General features: G+C 38.0%; 1 protein-coding gene across 15 annotated transcripts in view; it reads right to left on the bottom strand.

Annotated features, from left to right (window-relative positions):
• Nucleotides 1-21,712, bottom strand: part of NRIP1 (nuclear receptor interacting protein 1) — a 140,801-nt gene that overhangs the window by 9,284 nt on the left and 109,805 nt on the right. For 11 of the 15 annotated variants that reach the window (XM_085593724.1, XM_085593668.1, XM_085594144.1 and 8 more), the window contains one exon: nucleotides 13,537-13,585. The exons of the other annotated variants lie outside the window; for them this stretch is intronic. The gene's annotated coding sequence lies outside the window, so the exon portion shown is untranslated. The remainder of the gene's footprint in view (nucleotides 1-13,536; nucleotides 13,586-21,712) is intronic. 15 annotated transcript variants of the gene reach the window in all.

The raw sequence follows: 21,712 nt of genomic DNA, 5'->3' as shown, positions 1-21,712 counted from the left end.
GACCTAAAGTCAATGTTTAGTTTCACATTGCATAAGTTCTCAAATAACAGAATAGACAGCATCATATATATGAGTACATTTCTGTTTGGCAGGTGGATGATATTGCTGAAAGTAGAAACAAAGTTGTTAGTGCTGCCCAGGCCTATGCACCAATGCAAAATCCAGTATGGTAACACAACAGGGGTGAAATCTGTTCTTACAACACCCAAACACCACAAGCTATTAGAACAATCATGTGATAAGAGTGGGGAAGAGGTTGCTTATGCTCTTGATGCAACACAAATCCTGGCATCAATATCCTCCCTTCCCTGGAGGATTTTCACCTTTGAGTTTTTTCTGTACATAAAATACACGATGGCAAAACCAAACCAGTTCTTCCCTGAAGTCTTGTTATTCTTCAAGAGTGTATAATATCTCTACTAAATACCTCCTTGGATGGGGCAGTGTGGAAGAAAAAGCTGTTTTAAAATGCACAGCAATGGTGCTTGTGCTGGATTAATCTCTTCAGTTTCACTTACTGGGCTGGTCAATGGCAGCATCAACATTTCAGTGACCACACCTCAGCAATGAGACCATTACACCACACATGCACCTTCCTTCACTCACTCACTACTAAACCAGCATAAATACTCAACATGAGCAAAGGTAAGTGTCCTTCTGCATACTGAGATCTGTAATTTGCTTTCATGGGCTAAAACTCCATTGAAAATTTGTATTTACAAGTTTAAAAGGAATGTACATAGATGAAATCCTTGTCTCCTTAAAGTGAATGAATAATTTATGATTGATTTCCCAGAGGCAAGCTTTTAATTCAAAACCTACAGGCAACTAGAAGTCAGAAAATAATCAGATCTTAAAAATGTAAAGAATAAGAACTATTAAATAGCTGTAATGTTAACCATCCTTAATCTCCCTGGGCAAATATTCCCTTACTTGGTTTTAAGTCATCTAGAAAAACTCTAAAAGTTGAGCTACCTTAAAAAAAAAAAAAAAAAAAGACAAAACCAAATCCAAACAAAAAATCTAACCAGCAATGCATTGTTGTGTAAATGTGTATATCCATGCATTTAAATATAAAATGCAAAGGTTTTAGCTATTATTGAGGTCTCAGTACTTCTCTCAGAAATACATTAACTAGCATTTACAGAATTACCTGTGGAAGCCACACTGTTCCTTCAAACATGAAATAACTTAAATGTGGAATTCAGCTAACTGAAAATTACTAATCATCTTACTGTTCCTTCAAAAACCTCTGTACCTCTGAGTGGGCTTTTACAGAGTTTCAACTCAAAAACAGAATAAAAATCAAAAATAACAAATCCCTAAAAAAAAAAAACAACCAACCTAAAACACGGCTTCCAATGAAAACATCAAATATCCAGCAGCAGTAACAGCAATACAATTAGACTAATTTCCTCAAATATTTGGGAACACACTTTATCTGGAGAATATATTTTTCCTGCTTCCAAAAGTATTGCATTTAAGACAATACAATTGAAATTGTGTCAGGATTTCTGACTATCTGGTAAAAGCAAGGCTTACAGGACACCTTTAAGATATAGTCCCAAACAAATGCACCATTAAGGCAATATTCAGTACAGTTTTAGTTACTACGCCTTTGGGTAATTCAAAAAAGACAACACAAAGATTTATGCAAATCCTTCAGGTACTCCAAAAGCCTCTTGCAGGAGATGACACTTGTAGCCAGTACAGTTTATACACAATAACTATTCTAAGAAGTGTTTTGCCACCTTTTTCATTTTTTTATTTAATTTTAATTACCCAGTGCTAGGGAAATACTGATAAATTTAATGAAATCAGGTTGCTGCAAAGAAGCCTCTTTAAAGATAATGAAATCTGGAAAGCACTTAACACATTAGAACAGGACATCATCAATCCTTTTAAAAAGCTTCTTTTGATTTAGTGCTGTAACAGATATTACAGTGTTAAATTCTCACATGACAATGTCCATCAGAGGTGCCAAATCCATACCAGCTTTGGAAATTAATCTTCAGCAGGACACTAAGGCAACCATTCAGCTACCTTCTAAATACATACAAACTGTACAAAAGAACGTCCCAGGACCCACCAAAATGTTAATATTTTTTCTTTAAATTAAATATTTAAGAAATTAACAGAGCAGTCCTAAGAGAAAAGAAAGTTAAAAGAAAAGGCAGAAAAGAGAAAGGAGAAGTCATACAGCAACTGCTAAGATCTATGCTGCTTTACCTGAATATTATATTTAATTACTATGACAAAATAAATTGTTAAGTTCATGTGCTTTCCTGACCACAACTACTCTAATTGCACTCTTTTTTTGTCACTTCTACGATCTTCTCCCAGACTTTTGTACCATGAGAAATAAACAACCCCACTGCTGTGCAGAACCTCCAGGAGCACCAGCCAATTACAGTTTATTAAGCCATGTTTACCTACACAAAACTAAAGTAGCAGCACAACCCAAAGCACAAATGCTGACACTCCCCACATGAAGCACACCAAGAGAAATCAGTTCTTCAGCCTTTAAAAATGTGCCTAAGGAGAAACTGTAGGCAGTATAGGGAAAATAAAGGAATATTAAGATGTTTACTGAACTTAATATGTCCTGAAAATTAATTCCACTTTTGCAGTTGTTGAAGTTTTTCTTTGTTTGCAAACTACAAATATATTTATCCACCACAAAGATTTTAAAATATAAAAAATAACAACAAACTTTAAGATCATTTGCTTACCATGTATTACTGCTGCAAAAGATAATGCAATCTGAGAACACAGCTTCTAATATGCTAAAATGCAACAATTGCTTTTTGTTCCTGAATATTTGTTTTTGATTTTTAATGAATTCTTTGAATTAATGAAAACCTCAACTGCAAACGTGATACTCTAAACAAACAGCAGACTTTTAGTCCACCCAATAGATATTACCTGCTATTTAAGAACTTCTAGAAGTTCACAATTTAACTAGCAAAACCACATTTGTAAGACATTTTTCCAATAACTTAACTGTTTGCAGTTAAATCCTTTTGCTAAATGGAACAGAAACCCACACACTAGACTAACATTATTTGAGTATGAGGGTTACATAATCTATTAGGTAATTCAAAAAACTTGGTATTATCAAGGTGTCTTTTTCTGCAGTATAAACTGAAGATCATAGGAAAAAATATCTTACAGAAACCATTAAGGTATTCATTTAGGAAACTGGCAATGGCTAGCAGATTGCCCACATGAACGTTTATTAGAAGACACATTACCCAAACTCATGCACATTGTTAGAATGATTAATAGAGGTTGAGATTAGTAAATGTTCACACAGATAAAACACTTTTATTAACTACATTTCAGAGTTCTTTCATGACTATTAAACTCCTATAGCAATTTTATGTTCCATTTTTAAGTCGAGATGAATCAAAACATGCCTTTGTAAAGATAAAAATCAAACTGGTCTGTGAAATAAAAATCTTCAGTTATTTAATAAATTTGGTGGTCTAATGCTTAGCAACTACTGGAAGAGTCAGAAGAAGCCTCTTACTAGCTTCACTGACTTCCCATTCTCATATTCCCAAGTGTAAAGGCTCCAGCCCACCACATCAGCCAATGGCTCAGACTGTCATTTTAATTATTACAGATTTGAGGAATGCAGTACAGTGATTACAGTGGCAGCTTGGGATCCAGGGGTCCAATTACTCACTGTGCTGCAGACAGGCTGTCTGACTTCTGGTTTTACTTCTCTGTACCCTGTTTTCCCAGATGGAGTCATAATAGATGGGAACTTCAGAAAGACAATTGAGGATAAATATATTAAAGGCCGTATGTTACTCAGCAGCTCCAGTAGCAGCAATGAGTAAGTATCTAAAAAACAGGATTTTAAAGTGATTCTCCATCATTATGGCTGCTTGCACAATGAAATTAGGATCTCAAAAAAAAATTCCTAGATGCACTGGGAATTGCAGCAGAACCTTGCAGTGAACTAAGAATGAGTGGGGGTAATGAGACTTGCTGTCTCCGAATTATTTTGTTATTAAGCTCAATTTGCACACCTTTGATTTCACCAGGAAGGATGTTTTCAGAGTGCTGGTAAAAGCACTTCAGTCTTCACTTGGCTCTTGTTGCAAAGGTTCTGAGCAGCAAAACAGCCCTGATCAACAACCCCGGCACCAAATGCACAGAGCTGCACACAGGAGCAGGTACTTCAATGGTACTTAAGCACGTGCTTTAAGAGAATCAAGTGTTTAAGTGCTTTGCTTTCCGAAATCCACGCTTTATTTGTGTCAGAAATCTGTTCAGATGAATGGAGCAGCTGAGACCTCTTCACAGTTTTGATTCAGGCAGCCAAGACATTTTGAAGGTTCCCTTTGCAAATGTAATTTGGAAAAAGACAAAAAAGAAAAAAAAAATTAAAGAGAGAAAAAGAAAGGCAGAAATTATCAGATGGGGGAGAGAAACTCAGCAGTAAGTGGGTGAATTCTACCACAGCTGCACTCAAAAGAACTTGGGAATCTAGAAGCCTTTTTTTTACAACTAATTCATTTAAATAAAATAAATCAGGCTCTTTTCCTACAACTAACTCTAGGGTATCAGTTTGAGAAAGCAAAAATAAGCTTCTTCCCAGGAGCTTGGCACATTACTCACTCCTCCTAGGCCTGCTGACTGACTCCAAAAGACATTTTAAACATGGAAAGGATAGCCTATCCGAGGGCATATGAGAAGCTCCAGCTGCTGCCAGGAATTCTGCAGAGGCTCCCGAGACTCTGAGCCCAGCAGAGCTGGCATTCCCCATCCCGAGCCGGGGCTGTTCCCTCCAGGCTGGCACGGAGCACACGGCAGCACCCTCCCTCTGTCAAACACCCCCTTGGATCATGCAGGATTAGCAGCAGCCACGGCTTCACGGCCAAGCTCTGCAGGAGCACGGCGATGGAAAAGCCTTTTCCGCTGTGTTTTGTTAAGCTGTGTGCTGCCAAACCCAGCCCCGACCCGACTTTAAGTTTTAGACAACAGGAGGAGGTGTTTTCTTCACTATGGGATGGGGCAGCAGTGGGACGGGGTGTGTAGAAGGGATCAGACCCAAACCAGCCTGATCAAAACCTTCAGATTTATTTTAGTAGTTTCAATAATAGGATTTTGAAACATACTAGAGCAAACCAATTCTGTAACAGATGATGAAACAGTTCAAAAGGATGTAAATCTTCGTTTTACAAAAGCACACAAATCCTAAGTAACTGAGAAGTCTTTAAGTCACACAAAACTGACAGAAACACAAAACCAAGAGCACAGACACAGTTTTTCCTCTAAGACCTGACAGACCACTGGACTGAAATGTTAGCGACCCAACAACTGCATGTGGAAGAAAAAACCCCAACTGTTCTCATGGTAGAGACTATTTAGATTTACTCCAGCTATTAAGAGACCACTAAAATGTAAATGGCGATGACTCTTCCACAACTCTTGTTGTTAATAGCAGCGCCAGAGGCACATAAAGAAGGGGAGGCTGTTCCTACACATTCCATTTGGGGTGTGGAAAGGGAGATTCAGTCACCCCATCTCAAGTGTCCCTCCACTCCTCAGATTTCACATGGGATTCTCCAGTCCGGGAATCTGTGCCTCACTCAGCCCATGACGACAACGAGGAGCTTTGGGATAGTACGTAATATATATGAAGGGGGAGCAGGACATTTCCAGCGTGTGCTGAAATGAGGTGTGGAAATGTCAAGGAGATTTCCATACCCACGCAGAGGGCTGCTTGGGGAGGTGGCAGGCGAGGCTGCACCCCCTGCCAAGGGAGACACGCAACTCAGAACACCTCAAACTCTGTGGCTAAGTTTTGCCCCGTAGAAAACCCAAATTCTGAGCACTGTTGGCTACACCCATGAGACTCATCTGATGCTGGCTCTCAACCCATCCCAGCCACATCTTCTAGATCATGGTGCACAGCTTGAAGAAGGCCACAGGCAGACATTTCTCCCCAAGTTACATGTGACTTGTGTTTTTGTATCTTGCTTCATGAAGCTACCAGTAAGGAGTGGGAAAGATACTGAAAATGAAATAAAAAGCCCTAACAAAAAGCCAAAACAACCAACTGAAACCCTACCTGAGAAATAAAAAGAAGCCCTCATCCAACATATTCCCAAAACTAATGAAAGCCCCAAAAGAGATTAAGCACATGGGAAGGAGGAAATGGGAAGCAGACAACTGCCATGAAAACTGAGTTTGTGAAAGCCTTAGTAGCATCTCTCCAAGGTTTACAAATACACTTAAGCACCATACACAGCTTCATCCAAATGTGGCTTGCACGTCAAAACCTCCTGGTGGAAAGTCTGGACACACTTCAAACAATAGCTCAGCCTACCTTAGAAAGTATTTCTTATTCTAACAAATATAACATCAGAGCATCACAAAAATAATCACTGCTAGACACAGATTACCCCATGCTGTTTGTATGACTTATGATTCACCTGGTGTTTCACAGACATTTCAGTCAATTCCTTACCCAGACTCATGCGTATATATATCTGTTCTTACAAATACTAATATTTATATTTTGGAATATTTCTATTTTGTTCTTTAATAGCACTCTAAAGGACGTTTTCAAGCTCAGTTGCTGATTAAGGTCTGCTAACACTCCAGGCATGAACTTAGAAACACTCTCTGCCAAATCTTTGCTAATCGCAAGGAATGAGGAAGAACAGGCATTCAACTTACAAGCACCACCTGTGAAGGAAGAAAATATTTGACACCTAAACTTGTCCCATTAGTTACTGCTCAATGGTCTTCTGTTGCTGAAAACAAAAAGGGCAGAAACTAAAAGCTAATGCAGAGAAGTTACACCCCCATTGCACATCCATTAAGGACACGGATCCAGAAATAGCTTGTACCACTGAATCCCAACTAACGTGGGAAAAGGTGTTGATCCAAACTCAGAAATACAGTGAGCAGAAAGGCTTCTGGTTAATTGAGTCTTCTTATTCAAGAGACCAAGAGCAAAAAACATACAAAAATCTATATAAAGACTTGTTTTCAGAACAGAGGAGGACGATATACAACAGAATGGACAGAGGATGCACCTTTCCACTGTTCGGTAAACCACTTGCCTATAAACAAGCAATTAAAAGGAAACTTGAACAGATTTCCTTTCCCTCTGACACCTACAAAACCAAATCACTGATTATGCATTTAACCCTACATCAACTCCCCAGGAATAAAGTGTGATTAATATTCACTGAAGAAATCAATGTCCTTTCCTGGGCAATGCTTTTGAGTTATGATCAATGCATGCAGATAATGCATTTCCACACAACTCTGACCTGCTTGTTGGAGGGATCTAAAGATACAGGCATTTACTGATAGCAGCACTAAAACAGTGTATTTCTTGGAATAACTACGTTAGGTGGTTCGGCATATGTTAAGTCACTTTATGTTATTTTAACCAAGAAAGGGTTTCAGATGTCAGAGTGCAACAAAAGACTAAAAAGTAATGCAATAAAAAAGTATTTTATTGACAGTAATAGCTGTGTTTCACTTGGGACGAAGCATCTGATGGTTATGAATGAAAGTCACTTTGTAGACTTCTCAACAGAATAGATTTCAGCTAGCTGAACACAAATACACAGGAATTCCAGGCAAGGTGAAATACAGGATCACAGTCACATAGCATTCAGCTATAGGAAAAACTCCCATAAATCCATTTTGGAGACCATGATGATTTGTGATCAAATCACTACACTACAGCTAGAGGAGACACTACAGCTTCTGTTGTAATAGGAGATTTCAGTTTATTGTGGACGATGTTTAGAAAGGTTGTTGTGAACATAGAAAAGGTTCATATACCTACATTTAAATGGGAAAAGAAAAATCTCCATTAGCAAGATGGTCTCTACTAGCTCAGTTCAAATTAAAAAAATATCTTTTTTTTTCCTCTCCCCAAAACAGCAATAAAGCTAAGCAAAAATTCAAGATAAAATGTAAGAACCAGCTTTAATGAAACCTTGGGAGAAAGGGCTCATAACATCCTGTAAAGACAAAAGGACAAAGAGTCCTTATGATGCCAGAGTTAATCTAAAAACATTCACAACATAAATCCCTAAGTAAAATATTAAAAGGATTTGAAGTCATATAGATGTATACAGAGGAGATCATCTGACTGTCACACATAAAGAACAGGACCTCACCTCTAGCCACGAGTCAAATGAGAACAATTAAAATACTAACTTAATTCAAAACCAGGGAAAATAACATTTACTGCCACAAAGGCATAGCAAAACCAGTGGACAGTGGATAAGAGCAAGTGTTTAACTATTCCTTACTGTAAGAACTTATTCTTCTAAATAATTCTCAAAATGTATGCTGATAATGGTGCCATGCATTTTAAAATAATATGCCATCAAAAATTTGTGGAAAGGAAACATTTTGTATCAGTTTTTAATGAGTTCTTCATGGAGAAAACAACTGCAATAGCAAAAACAAAAAAAAAGCTACTTATTATTATTGCTTCTTCCATTACTGTCAAGTTAAAAAAGGTGTTGATGCCAAATTAAAAAGTATAAAACAAAGTTAAGATAGATGTGTGACTGATTTTCTGAAGAAAGCGTGCGATTTCCTACATAAAAGAACATTACCCCAGAAATAAAAGACCTGTTAAAAATAAATCCATTACTCCATACTTGCACATAAGTATTAGCTAACTTGGGACCCTATTTCACAATGCCCATGAAACCAACAACCTCACTAAGGCTTTATGGACCCACATGCCCAAAGTGCCAGTGTTACACCAACCAACTCTGTTTGCTTATGTTTTAAATAAGGGCTGTGCTCAAGAATCTGCTGAGTACACATGGCACAAGGCAAGCCCAGACTGAGGACCTTGTCACAGTCCAAAGAGCCCCCAATGATCCTGCCAGGTGTTTGTGCAGTTCTCCTTATGGTAACACAGGATTAGAAGTGGCATGAGGCAGGACAGGGCAGGGACTACTTTCACTGTGGAGCCTCACTCAATGCCAAACAAAAGCAGAGCTACTGGTGAGGTACTTGAAGGGAAAAGGCAACCTCCAGGCAGAAGGTCCATGCTGAATTTAGAAGAGTTTATTGGTGAACTAAAGATGTCTTTGTAAGAACCATCTCCCAAGAACAACAACGTCAATGTCTTCAAACCCACTGAAATCTTAAAAGACAATTGAAAATTTAACTGACCCAAATATTTTAATTTTTATATTTTACTAAGATATCCTGTGAAGCTGGAATATAAATCCTATTAAACTGAACTTAGTTTGTCCATCCCTAAAATAGATTTGACATACAAACACAAACACAAGGTCAAGGTCACAGATCAGCAAGAAAGATTACAAAGAGGACTGATGTAAGAGCTGGCATTTGATCAAAGCTTCTGTACGTATCTTTTTTTTTAGTATACTTACCAGAAATACCACTACACTTCATTTTCTTCCCATTGGTACCTTACATGTTTTAAGTATTCCCTACATTTAAGATCAGCTGCTCTAACCTTATTTATTTTGGTAAGAGCTATTAGGCAGCACAGGAAATAAACTAAGGAAAAGCTCTTATGTTAAATGAAAAGGAAGACACTTTTTGCCATCCTTTTCACTCTATTCAGCCATTGCTAATATACATTAAATTACAAATCTAAAAGGAAAACCCACTCAAACACATAGCAAAATGAGTGCTAAAGAATCAGGACCTCAGGTTTTAATTTGTAGCAGTTCAAGACGCTTATCATATATAACAATTGCATATTTGGATGTGTACTTCCAAGCACAACACTTGCTTATTTATCCTAATTATCTGTGTGCACAGCATATATTTCTCAATTAACAAAAAAACCTCAAGGTCTGTGCAGAACACAATCAAACTAACCTCTTCTGTAATCAGGACAACATTTACCTCCTAGAAAGCCTCTAATGCTGAACGCCAAGTAAGTGAGCAGATTAAACACAGTAGCAACAGTTGAAAGACTCATTAAAACTCAGCTGCTGAAAATAGTCAGCAATGAAAGTCATTTACTGGTCTATCCATCCATCCACGCACTGATACATTCTCAAAGCTTTAAACACATGCAGGAGAGTATTCAGCTTACAGGTCACATCTGCCACATGCACCCTCCTGATGTCCAAACACGAGGAAGAAGTTTCTTGGGTGACACACTGGCATTCAAAGCTGCACTGCTGCCACAAAGTTTATATGCTCATTGTAATAGGCAGTAATTTAAAAAATAGCGTGGCTTGTACTCTCAATTCTTAACCCCCACTTTCAACACCAGCACTGCTCTGATGTAAGTCTGGACATGAGTGGGAGCAATTTATATTTAGACAGAGAGATATGTCTATAACTAGGACTGCCTGTGTTAAAAATATTAAAGCTTTTACTGGTCATTTGGGGTGACCTGCATAACTCACTAGTATGTGGGCATCTTGGACATTGCTAGTAAAACCTTCATGCCATCACATACCCTCCTGCATCTTGTTTCAGCTATTTAACATTTGTTCACTGATTTTCCTCCATTTTTGTAAAGGTAGCACATTTGCAGCTCTCTACCTGTATGACTGGGTTGTCTCAGCTACTGATGGAAAAGCCTCAAATAATAAAAAAAAAAAGATGGAAAAAAGTTTAAAAATTTGTCCCCTTTTTGAAAATATCCTTCACAAGAATGAGGTTGTAACCCTTTTAAACTAATAGTATTGCCTGAGCTACTAGGGCCAGATACAAATCACTCCTGAAGCCTGGGATGCCGGCTTCTCAGCAGTGTGGTATAGATGCTTTTAACTCTGATAGTGATTCACCAGACCTTAAAACAGTCACTGGTTTAAGATCAAATTGATTTAAGTTGCAGACCCCAGGGCAATACAATTCTGCTCTTCCTTAGTCCCCCTTTTGTAAGCGCTTTCATGGAAGAAAAGGGGAGGTTGGTTAATTTTTTCCCCAAGTGGAATTTCTATCCTTCCTACTTTGTGAAAAGCTGATAATGCTTCTCACTGCATTGAATAGTTACAAAGGGAAAAATAATATAAAGTAAATCAGGCAATGATTACAACATACCAGCAGAAGTTCCTTCCATATCCACAAATCAACAGCTTACTCTGAGAACCAAGCACACATGAAAACGTGTATATAGGACATTTCATAACTAAAACATTTTAGGAAACACATCAGCAGTACAGCTGCCCAACATTTGAAACCCTACAGCAAATTTATTTGGAGTCACGCAGCTTTTTTGTAAGTTTACAAACACATGAAAAAGCCTTTGCTTTAACTGAGCTGCATTACAGTGAGTAACTGTTCATTCAGTGTCATGGCAAGTCTTCTGTCAAGCTTACACTATAAAAACCTTCTTTAATCTTCACAACCAAACCTTTGATAAAACAAGTCAGCAGCCATTGTGAGTTTGGTTTTTTTCCTTTTAAGTACAAGCTCACACTCTTTACACACCTAACCTGAAGAAGCAAGAGGTTTCTGCTTATCCTGCACTTTGGATTAAATCCCCCACTTATTGAGCAGCAGGGATGTGCAGGCTGCTGTCAGTAGCCATTGGTGGGTTTGGCTGTGATACTATATAAAAAATATCTGCAATCCAGTTCTTATCCATTCCTCTTTGGAGAGCTGGAACAGGCATCTTTCCACACAGTGATCCAAATGTAAAGCAATTCAAGGGTGCTATCTTTCAAAAGAGGGTAATGACAAACAAGAGCAAATAACCAGCCAATACAGTAACAACAATACATATGACAGCTAGCAAAAAGTACTTCTGGTCAATTTACTGGTCAAAAACAGTCCACAACAATGGATTATGTTAAAGAACTAGATGGCTATCAATCCCCAATTCTGTAAAGATACATTTTTTACTTATTTTTTATAAAAAACATTGTTCATTATTATATTTACATGTGTGAAATGTCAAGTAAGTTTCTAAAAATCTTAAAGCACCATATTGATGTAGTGGTAAGTTCTTGAACTTTGTACTTCCTTTTTACTTATTTTCCCTGACGTAAGTACACCTATGAATTTTAATGGGCCAATAAAATAATGGCAAGGTTATGCACACATGCAGATCTGTGCATGAGGAAGGCATCAAAATGATTCAAAAAATATTAAAGTTGTGGACATATGCATAGGACAAAGGGGTATCTACCATGCTAAAACCCAGTAACACATCACCAGTTTAAGCATCATGAACTACTAAAAGCAAACTAGATAACATTTAAACTGTTCTTCTATCATTCAGGACACAGCATAGGATTTCCAAGATGTGCAACACGAGTTATTCCAGTGTTCCCATTCCTCAAGTTGTTCAACACAAAGCAACCATTGCAGGTGATTTGGTCTCCCACATGCTGGAAGTCAGATATTGATTCATCATCAAATGAAATTTGTAACAATGAAAGGCAGTGGGAGGTAGGTGGTGAATTCTCTCTGCAAATCTTGTCTCAGCCCTGGGGGAAATATCTCAGAATTACAGTTTTAATCTATTCACTTAATGACTACTGAAAGAATGTGGTGAGAGTGGGGGAAGCTGTCATAACAAAAAACCTAAAAGTCAAGAATCTAGCAAATAACCAGGTGAAACTGCACCAAGGTAGCTCAAACCAGGTATGATGTAGTGTAAAGTCATTATCTGATAGTTATTATCTACAACCACACTCTGTCAATTCAGCTGATCAACTATGTTTTATTTCCAGTTTACCCTGCCATAGCAGGGATTTGGACATGACTGACAGGTCACAACTCATGTTCTTTGTGTTGTATAAAACCATCTTTCTTTGGTGTAACTGGAAGAGTCATTTCCCAGCTCAATGTAGCATCAATAATGCCAGTGTTTTCTAAACCAATATATAGTAAGGCCTTGTCAAAAATCTGAAGGGAAATTTCACTGACTGTCTGCATTATTACTAAAACACTTTTTTTGTTTCTTCTCTTTTTCAGTTTATACATAATCTTGCTGAAGAAGGATGGTTTTGTTCAAATTCTGTTGCTCAATTTCATCAGTGTGTGAGTCCAAAAGAACTCAAATGAATCAAATGTGATTTCATTCAATAGCAGTTAAGACTTGGAGCACCTGCAGAATCTTACTGAATCACAAACAACTCCCAAACACCAAATAAATGCTGAAGCAAATCATATTGGAAAGGGAGGTACAAGCCAAAGAGGGCAACAAAGGAATACCAGAGGGGAAAAAAACCCCATAAAAAACCCACAACCCAAAACATTTTCTCAAAGGGACTTAATGCTCTTAAAAGCGTACAATTTCAAATCCTTTCGTTGAGAAAAAGGCAGAAGTGCTGGTGGGAAGGTAAGCATGTCTTCAGCCTCTCAGGAAACTTAGCAGATTGTTACCTCAGCACCCTAGTTAGCAATGTCAGGAGAATGAGATCAGGACTATACAGGGATGTGCAATGAATCATCTTCTGACTGGGAATTCCTAAGAGGGATAAGGACCAAAGCTAGTGTGAATGAGACAAAGTTACCACTCTGTGTCTGGGGTGAGAAAAAAATACAGGTTAATAAACTTTTCAAATTCAGGGCAGAAACTCATACCTTTCAAATGTCAATGCAGGATCTTTGTGAATCTGGTTTTCACTCCTCCCTGCCAAAAATAAATACATTATAATCAGGATGTAGAAACTTATGGTGGAAAATAATTATATTTCTACAGTAACAGGAAAGTAATTTTGTTAAGTATCAGCTCACAAAAGGAAGCCTGTCTTACTTCTTAACAGGGTATGAACAGATTAATATAAAGTTTTCCCCAAAAGCTGGTTACACTTGTGGTTGATTTGTGAGAGTATCCGAACTTGACAAATGAAACTGAGCTGAGCAAGCTGATAATGGTAACCTACCAAGAGAGAGATAGCTCTCCTTGCCTGGTTAATACTACCCACATTGTAAAAAAAGCTGTCACTGGAAGATTACCTTTATTCTAACACTATCCATTTATTCCCGCTATCCATTTACCCATTATGACAAAAAAAAAAAAGCTCCAAACGAACCACCAGAAACAAACCAGGAATACACAACACACCCATGGCACTGCATTCTGCTTCTCTCAAATCTTACTCATTTTCTCCTGCTCTCATCATTACCCTCATTCAATCTTCCCCCAGCTCCCCACTTCCACAACCCACACTTGTGTGGCATTAACGACATCCAAAGACCATTCCACACTACACAAAACACATATATTATTTTAATCTCTCCCCTGAAGACACTGTTCATATAACCCTTTATTTCAACTTTTCAATTGTTTTTCTCTTGCTCTAGATTAAGTTGAAAATTTTTCATCTGAATTCTACGAACATTAATAACTTTCATTTCTATCCACATAACCTAACCACTTATTGTGTCCTTTTTCCTTGCCCTTTTGTTTCCACAAACACTCATTTCTACTATAATACTCAGGCACCTCTCACACAGGAAATTCCATTACGCTTCTGCACTGCTCCCCAGGCGAAGATCATCTACACTCTGGAGGGTACTTCTTCCTCTCCTCCAGCAGTAAATTACCAGAGCAAAAATTAATCAAAATCCACCAAAATACCTCCTGCAAGACCACAAGCCAAAACACAGATGATATATGTTGGTTGCCCTTCCTCACAGACTTGTTTGTTCCCTTTTCCTCATCATAGTCTATATGAAGTTTAAAATAAATACATCTGCACCTGTGAGATGCTGACAAGTTCAGCTGGACAGCAATTAAATGAAGCCCTAGAGCAATACTGGCCTCCAAAATAAGTATGTTTTCTCTTCCTCTTACAGAAAAAAAAAATGCATTTATTGGTTTTGCAGTACAACAATAAGTACTGCTGTAATAACAGTTTTAACCTTTCTTTGACTACATATGATTGGAAGGGAAATAAAGAATGATATACCCTAAAAGATCAACAGAACACAAAGACTAATGATAGGAAGAAAAGGGTACAAAAGGCCTAAAATATAATGTAGAAGGGCTAAAATACGGCATCAAAGGGCTCCCCTTCTCCTGAGCTGTTACTTTTAAAAAGTCCAGTGAAAGCTCTTTCACTTCTCCAGCTGGTACAATGACAATACCCCTACCCTGATGCAATCTGCTTTCACTTCACTTCAGAGGGCACAGAGGCAAGAAAGACCAGAAAGTGAAAAAATATTGCTCCTAGGAAAGAAAAGAGATACTTCTTTTCAGAGAGACCGTAACTATTTACTTACTTTTAACCACGACCACATCAATGACAAGAATGAGGAAACTTTTGAGGAGCAAGGTGAAGGCTGAGGGAGCACCTGTCCCAGGGACTGGCTAAGCATAAACCCAGACCCCCTCCAATGAAACAAGGAAGCTTTCTGTGTCCCAGCTGCCTTCGTGAAACAACCTTCCCAGCTCAAACAGCAGGCTTAGTACTCTAAGTTTCCATTTTTTTTGAACATAACTTCTCCATGTCAACCCAGAGTGGTTTGATTTACTGGGTCTATGTCTGAATTCTGTTTTACTGCAAATAAAACGTAATCCTTGCTTCCGAAGTCGCCTCATATCTCTCTATTAAATCATGCAAACCAGAGCTTGCTTGTAGCACTTTAAACAGTTTGACTGACCAAGAATACCCTACCAGGATGCAAATTCCACTTGCCTTCTTTATATGCTGCCAGGTTTATGAGAGCGAGTCTGTCTGTGCTTGACATTTGGCATAATTACTGTTGTAAAATGTTTTATATTCCTGTAAATTCAGACTACGACCCCCAAGTGCTTACAAACTGAGATGAGATGCAGTGATAATGAAGCAGAAACATGTAGGGAAAAAGTATAAAAGAGGAAGAAAGTATCAACGCCAGGAAAGATTGTGAGACCATTCAAGCTGCCTGACCAGCATGGAGCTCTAAACTGTAAAAAAATGACAAGCAGAAACAGGTTAAGGTAGGATGCTGCACACTGTAAATCATTATAATCAATTTGCCTCCAGAGGTGAAATTCTAGGTAGCATGGTTCCCAAAACAACAGCAGTATTTCTCTACCATGTTGTAGGAAGCATTTCCACTGAACTGCAGTAAACTTTGTCACAATGCATATGGAGGGAAAGCCCAAAATTTTCATGGGTCTAGACTATTTTTACAGTGATTTTGACCAAAGGAACAAGAGGAAGGACTGGAAGCTCTAAAACATCTTGACTCCAATCTGTTGCTGAAAAACAGGAGGGACAGAAAGAAGGAGAAAAAACAGTAAATTACTGCGTATCCATCACCATGCAAGACCAAAAGCTCCACTTATATGGGGGCATGTGGGGTAAGATTCCAAAACAAAAATTAACAGATTTTAAACCATTCTTGCAATTCACTTCCACACATAAAATATAAAGCATGCACTGAATGCAACTTATTTTTGCCAGCTGCTTATTAAGACATGAATTATTCAACAACACCGACTAACAACAAGCTCCTTTTCGCTAATATATCTAAAAACATCTTTCTTGTGTTTTCCATAAATTCTTGTATATCACTTCAGTTACTTTACTTGAAGCAACTGTAGATTTTTCAAGAGCAAGCATGATCCATGATCCTCACAAATAATAATCAAAGGAAATCTAACAGTATTTATGCAGTCTTTCTAATGCACATCCAGAAAACCCAGACGAGTTGATAGGGATATGTATGCACAATCTTTGCCACTTCAGGTACTAAAACCTCTCTTAACATTTCTTTTTGTATAATTGGCAAATTTGATTATGAGCTTAATTTTTGCATAATAAAGCTCATCCAGTCATTTTTAATTTCAAACTGGCTTGCACTCCATGATGACTAGCTCAATGCAACAAAAACCTTTGACATCACAACCTCATAAATCTTGGAGAACAGAAGAAATTTTCATAGGCACAGGGAACTGTTGTTAAGATACTTCTTCCACTGCTGACTGTACTCTGTCAGCTGTAACTATGTGTAAGTGTCCACACTTGCAAATTACACAAAACATGCACCTGAACTACTCTCCCATGAAATTATTTTCTCTGGTAAAATGACAGTCACAGGTAGAAAAGCTGAGAAGAAAATGTTTGAAATTGACCAAGCATCAGGGGCTTTTTTGATGAAACATACAACCATAATTTAAAAACTTAATAATAATACCAATAAAAAAATAATCTTAATGTACTCCACCACCAAGCTGCAGAGTATAAGCAATATCCTAAGTACAGAAAGGACTTTCACAGATTTATCCATTCACTACATGAATCTGGAATTAAAATCCCAAACTATTTTGGATTTGCATGAACTACAGAATTAAATTACATATTGCTTATACATAAACTGAGATCATTTAAAAACCCCACTCACAAGCAAACTAACAAGTAAGAGGCATTTCAGCTACGGAAGACCTGTTTCAATCTGTCATCTAAATATCTGATGTTAGATGGCTGCTGCTATTTACAGACTGATCATAGTAATTTCACTCCTCCGTTGTTCACCAGGACCTCTCATTACATGCACTGTGTGGGTCTAAACCATGTTGGAGGCTACTGGGTACTGTCAAAATTGCAAGAAAAAAGATTCCATCTTGGAACAAAACAGAACATTTTAGGAACAACCATGAAAATATCACAGCAGTGCTTTGGAATATTGCTACTCTATGCAAGAGGAACAGCGAAGACAGGAGAAGATTATATAGCTTGCTCAGTAGCACATTAACTCCATATCCACAGCAAATAAAGATTTTCTGAATTTCAACTGAATTACATATTCTCTATACAGTTTGTGGGTGTTTTAGTTTTGGGGCATTTTTTCCTCTATTAGTGAAACCAAACAACAATTGGGTACCTTAAACTTGAGGAAACAATGGTGCTTACTACTAAAGGAGTAGGAATTGCACACTACAGTAAATGCCTTTCTCTTCCAAGATGAGACAAATTACTGGCATTCCCATCACCCTCAGGTGGAGATGTATGTCAGTCAAATGCAGTAATTGGGTGGTTCCACTCTACCTGCTGAAACAATGTTCTCTCAAACAAAACATCACATCAGTACTGAACTAAAGTATGAGTACTGAAGTAAACACAAATTATGGCATTATGATCAAAAATATAATTCCATCAAATTTCCCTATTTCTCAGACATCTAACATGAGGAAGCAGTCCTAATAAACTGGGCAAGAACTATTACATGGACTGGAGCTGCAAAAGCCACTGCACAGCAGCTCTTCTGATGCACTGACCACTTTCAGTCTCTTTCCTAACCAAGTAGAATGAAGGTTTCAATCCCAAAGCAAGGGTCTCTCACAGCCAAGTATGTCTGTACACATACCTAAGCACTTCTTGCCTGAACGGGTCCATTTTTAATTCCTTGCTTTAGAAAGCTGTTAAAACCTGGCTTTTACCAGTCTAATTCAGCTGCAATAGACTCGCAGCTCAGATGGACCAGAACACAGGGTGTGCATTCATCCCTGGTTCCACCAGTGAAAAGGCAGAACTGCAGCAGCCCGTGCCAGCAGCAGTGGAAGAACTGATGCTGCAGCAGCAAGTGAATGCAGACAGCTCTTTTTGTGCTGAACTGCTCAGTGGTGCCCAGCCTCTGGAATCCTGAATACTCCAAGCCTGACTGAGCTTCCTCTGCAAGACTCCTGAATAACTAGAACTAAGCCTGCAAAAACAAGTTTACTCTCCCTCAGTAATCAATATTAGCATTTTTTCCCAATGAGTTTGTACAAACTCAAATTCTAGCTTCAAAAGCTGGAAGTTTCCAAACTGACCAAACTCAGTAACTTGGCTCCTATACTTATCATCTGTAGAACTTGCAGATACCTGCCTCACTGTCCTCTTTGCCAGACTGAGAGAAAATGAATCAAGCAGTTGCCAGTTACTTAAGCATCCAATTCTGGGAGGAGGGGAGGCATCCCAAACCTTCTAATTGCTAATAGTCAGTGCCACCTATGGATGATGCTGCAGAAACAAAGATCCAAAGTAAGAAAAAAAAAAAAAAAAAAAAAAAGGTTTTTGGAACTTTTAACAAGGTTTTATAAATGGCTTCAGGAGAACAGATTAGACAAAAATCTATGAATAATTTTCATCTATTTTAGATCATTTACCACCGCTGTACTAGGTAAGGTGCTAGTATCAAAACCAGGCCTGAATTCTTTATATGATTTTACAACAAAAATATCTTTAAAACACACTGAAAGTTTAAACTGCAGCTTTCTATTTTTTTGTCATACCACATTTGTCTCCTGAAGTAAAATTAATCTCATTTTTATTAACAGCTCCATTTCAACCATTCAACCTGGCTCTGTTGCCGCAGATGCTTTGCCCAGTGGTCAGGAAAAGGATGCCAGAGAATATTTCATCACGCCTTACAAAATCCTCCCCCATCACCCCAACAAACTATCAGCAACAGCCTGTGTTTTCTGGGAAAGTTAACCAACAATAGACACAATAATTCCCTCCAGAGGTTTTGCAGCAGTCTCAGTTCAGTACACAAGGCCATTAATTACACAACTGCCTTTAGCATTAGCAGGATTCTGGTAGTGACAGCACTGGTTGAGTTAAGGCTGCCTTTAGTATCTGCACCAAAAATCTACCTACCTGAAGTTATGTAACACCTCCATTTCCTCTCTTCTTTATTATGGTAGAGCATGGCAACAGAAAGAAAAGGGGTGGAGATGGAGAACAAGCACTTCTCAATCTCAAGCAGGGCACAGATACTTTTCAAAAACTCATCTAATCCGGAATTCACCTCTAAAATCTGCCTAAACTGATAATAACACTCAAGTACCAACTCTTACTTAAAACTTAGATTAAGTCTTTCCAGGGGAAAAGCTATGGTAACCAATGCTGGAATCAACTGCGTACTTCCATTATAAGCAAGGATTGTTTTTAAAATCTGATTTATTTAGCTGGGGTCGTGTTTGGCTTTGGGTTTTCTTCCTCATTTGGTGCCTTTTCCATCACCCTACCCACAAAACAGCAGCCTACCCCAGGCCAAATTGTATTCCAAAATTCTCAAGATTACTGATTGAGCATGACTGATGCCATTATAAAGTATGCAGCAGAAGTTTTAATTCAGCAAACATCCTTCTACTTTCCATTAAAAAAAACCCAAACAAAAAAATCCCACCAAAAACCTAGGAAAAATCACAGGCTACTCAAGCTGATATATTCCATGGCACTAAGAAAATCAAGACAAAATGAAAAGTAGCACATCATCAGTCCTCTTTTAACTATGATCTGAAAAGTCTATACCTCATCTCTAATGACAAGCTGAGAATTGACAAAAAACAAAATGAAACAAAATCTCCACAACTCTCAGAACTGGCTCTTCTCAACACAGGAATTATAAGAAGTCCAAAGCGGTCACAGCAATCTTGACTGGTAAAATGTTTTCAAGGTCTTCGATTTAATCACATGTCATTTTCTTTTCCTCTGATCATTTATTTAAAGTCATAGGTTGAATTATTTATGAACAAAAGTTAATTGCATTGAAATGCAGTATTGCCCTGTATTTATCTAACACCTTCTTCAAAACTCAACCTCCTGTCACCAACTGGTTAAAATCTACAAAAAAATCACTACAGAATTTGAGATAAGAATTAACCATTTCTATAGCATTACTGAATTATCTTAAATATGGTTAAATATGATGAAGTCCCCAGATCCTCCCATCTGCTTTGTGAATTGTGCAACTGTTTTTACCAACTTTTGTTTTTTGTTACATGTGTTTATGTTAAATTAAAAAAAGTAATTCAGGGGAACGATAGCCTATTCACAAAATATTTGGTTCGAATAAATAAGTTTTGACTAATTAGTTGCAACTAAAGTCATCATATTTGAGTCCAAACAGTCACATCACAGTGCCTCACAAACCGGGGTTCTTCAAAAATTTTCTTAGCTGTCAAGGGATCTCCAAGATCAATAACTTGCATGTATAAGGCTGTATTGACACTCCCTGCAAGGAGTAAAATGGAAGCTCAAAGGTACATCCATAAATACACCCCACATCTATAAAGTGTTAATCTTAAATCAGCATAGCCTTATTACAGAAGTAACTATTACAGTGCATGACTGCTGCTCAGGACATACAGTGTTTTCCAAGTCCTTCATTTCCTTAAAGGAACTCATTTACTTGTCACCTGCCAGGACAAAGAGCAGAGAGAGGATTTCACAAATACCTCTGTGGCTTGTGCGTGGTGATAACACACCAGGAAAGATAGATTTTCATTTTCTCATCAAGTTATTAGATTAGGTTTACACGCAGATTTAAATGCCCAGGAGGAGTCTGCCACCTGTCCTAAACTTAATTAGTTAGGAATGTCTGCATGACAAGAGCAGATACTTCAGATGTTTTGGAGTGACCACAAGCAAACATCCAAATAATCAGCAACAAAATTTCAGTGATGCCAAGAACGAACCACTAAGCACAGCCCTCTGTGAAACAGCCTGAATTTTATTAATGGAGTGCTTCATACTTCCCACACAACTGACATCAGCTGAGCATCTTTAAAACCAGAGAATCAACTATGCAAAGTCTACAACTGGGTTAAGGAAACAAAGAGCCTTAGATTTCCCATTAAAATAGGAATGTATATTTACACATTACTAAAGGGGGGGTGGTGAGTGTGTGTGATATGAAGACTCAAATCCTCTAAGACTTTTCCTCAGCTTTGTTCTTGTGCTGTTTATCACAGCAGCACATCTAAGCTTTGCAGATTTTTGAACCCCTCTAACCCCCTCACATACCCCCCCACCCCCCACCACATGTAGGACCATCACAG

Source organism: Lonchura striata, chromosome 1 (genome assembly GCF_050655825.1).
Source record: "Lonchura striata isolate lonStrDom1 chromosome 1, ASM5065582v1, whole genome shotgun sequence".
Classification (NCBI taxonomy): Eukaryota; Metazoa; Chordata; class Aves; order Passeriformes; family Estrildidae; genus Lonchura; species Lonchura striata.
Note: the sequence above shows the minus strand (reverse complement) of the source record. Positions and strands in the feature narration are given on the sequence as shown.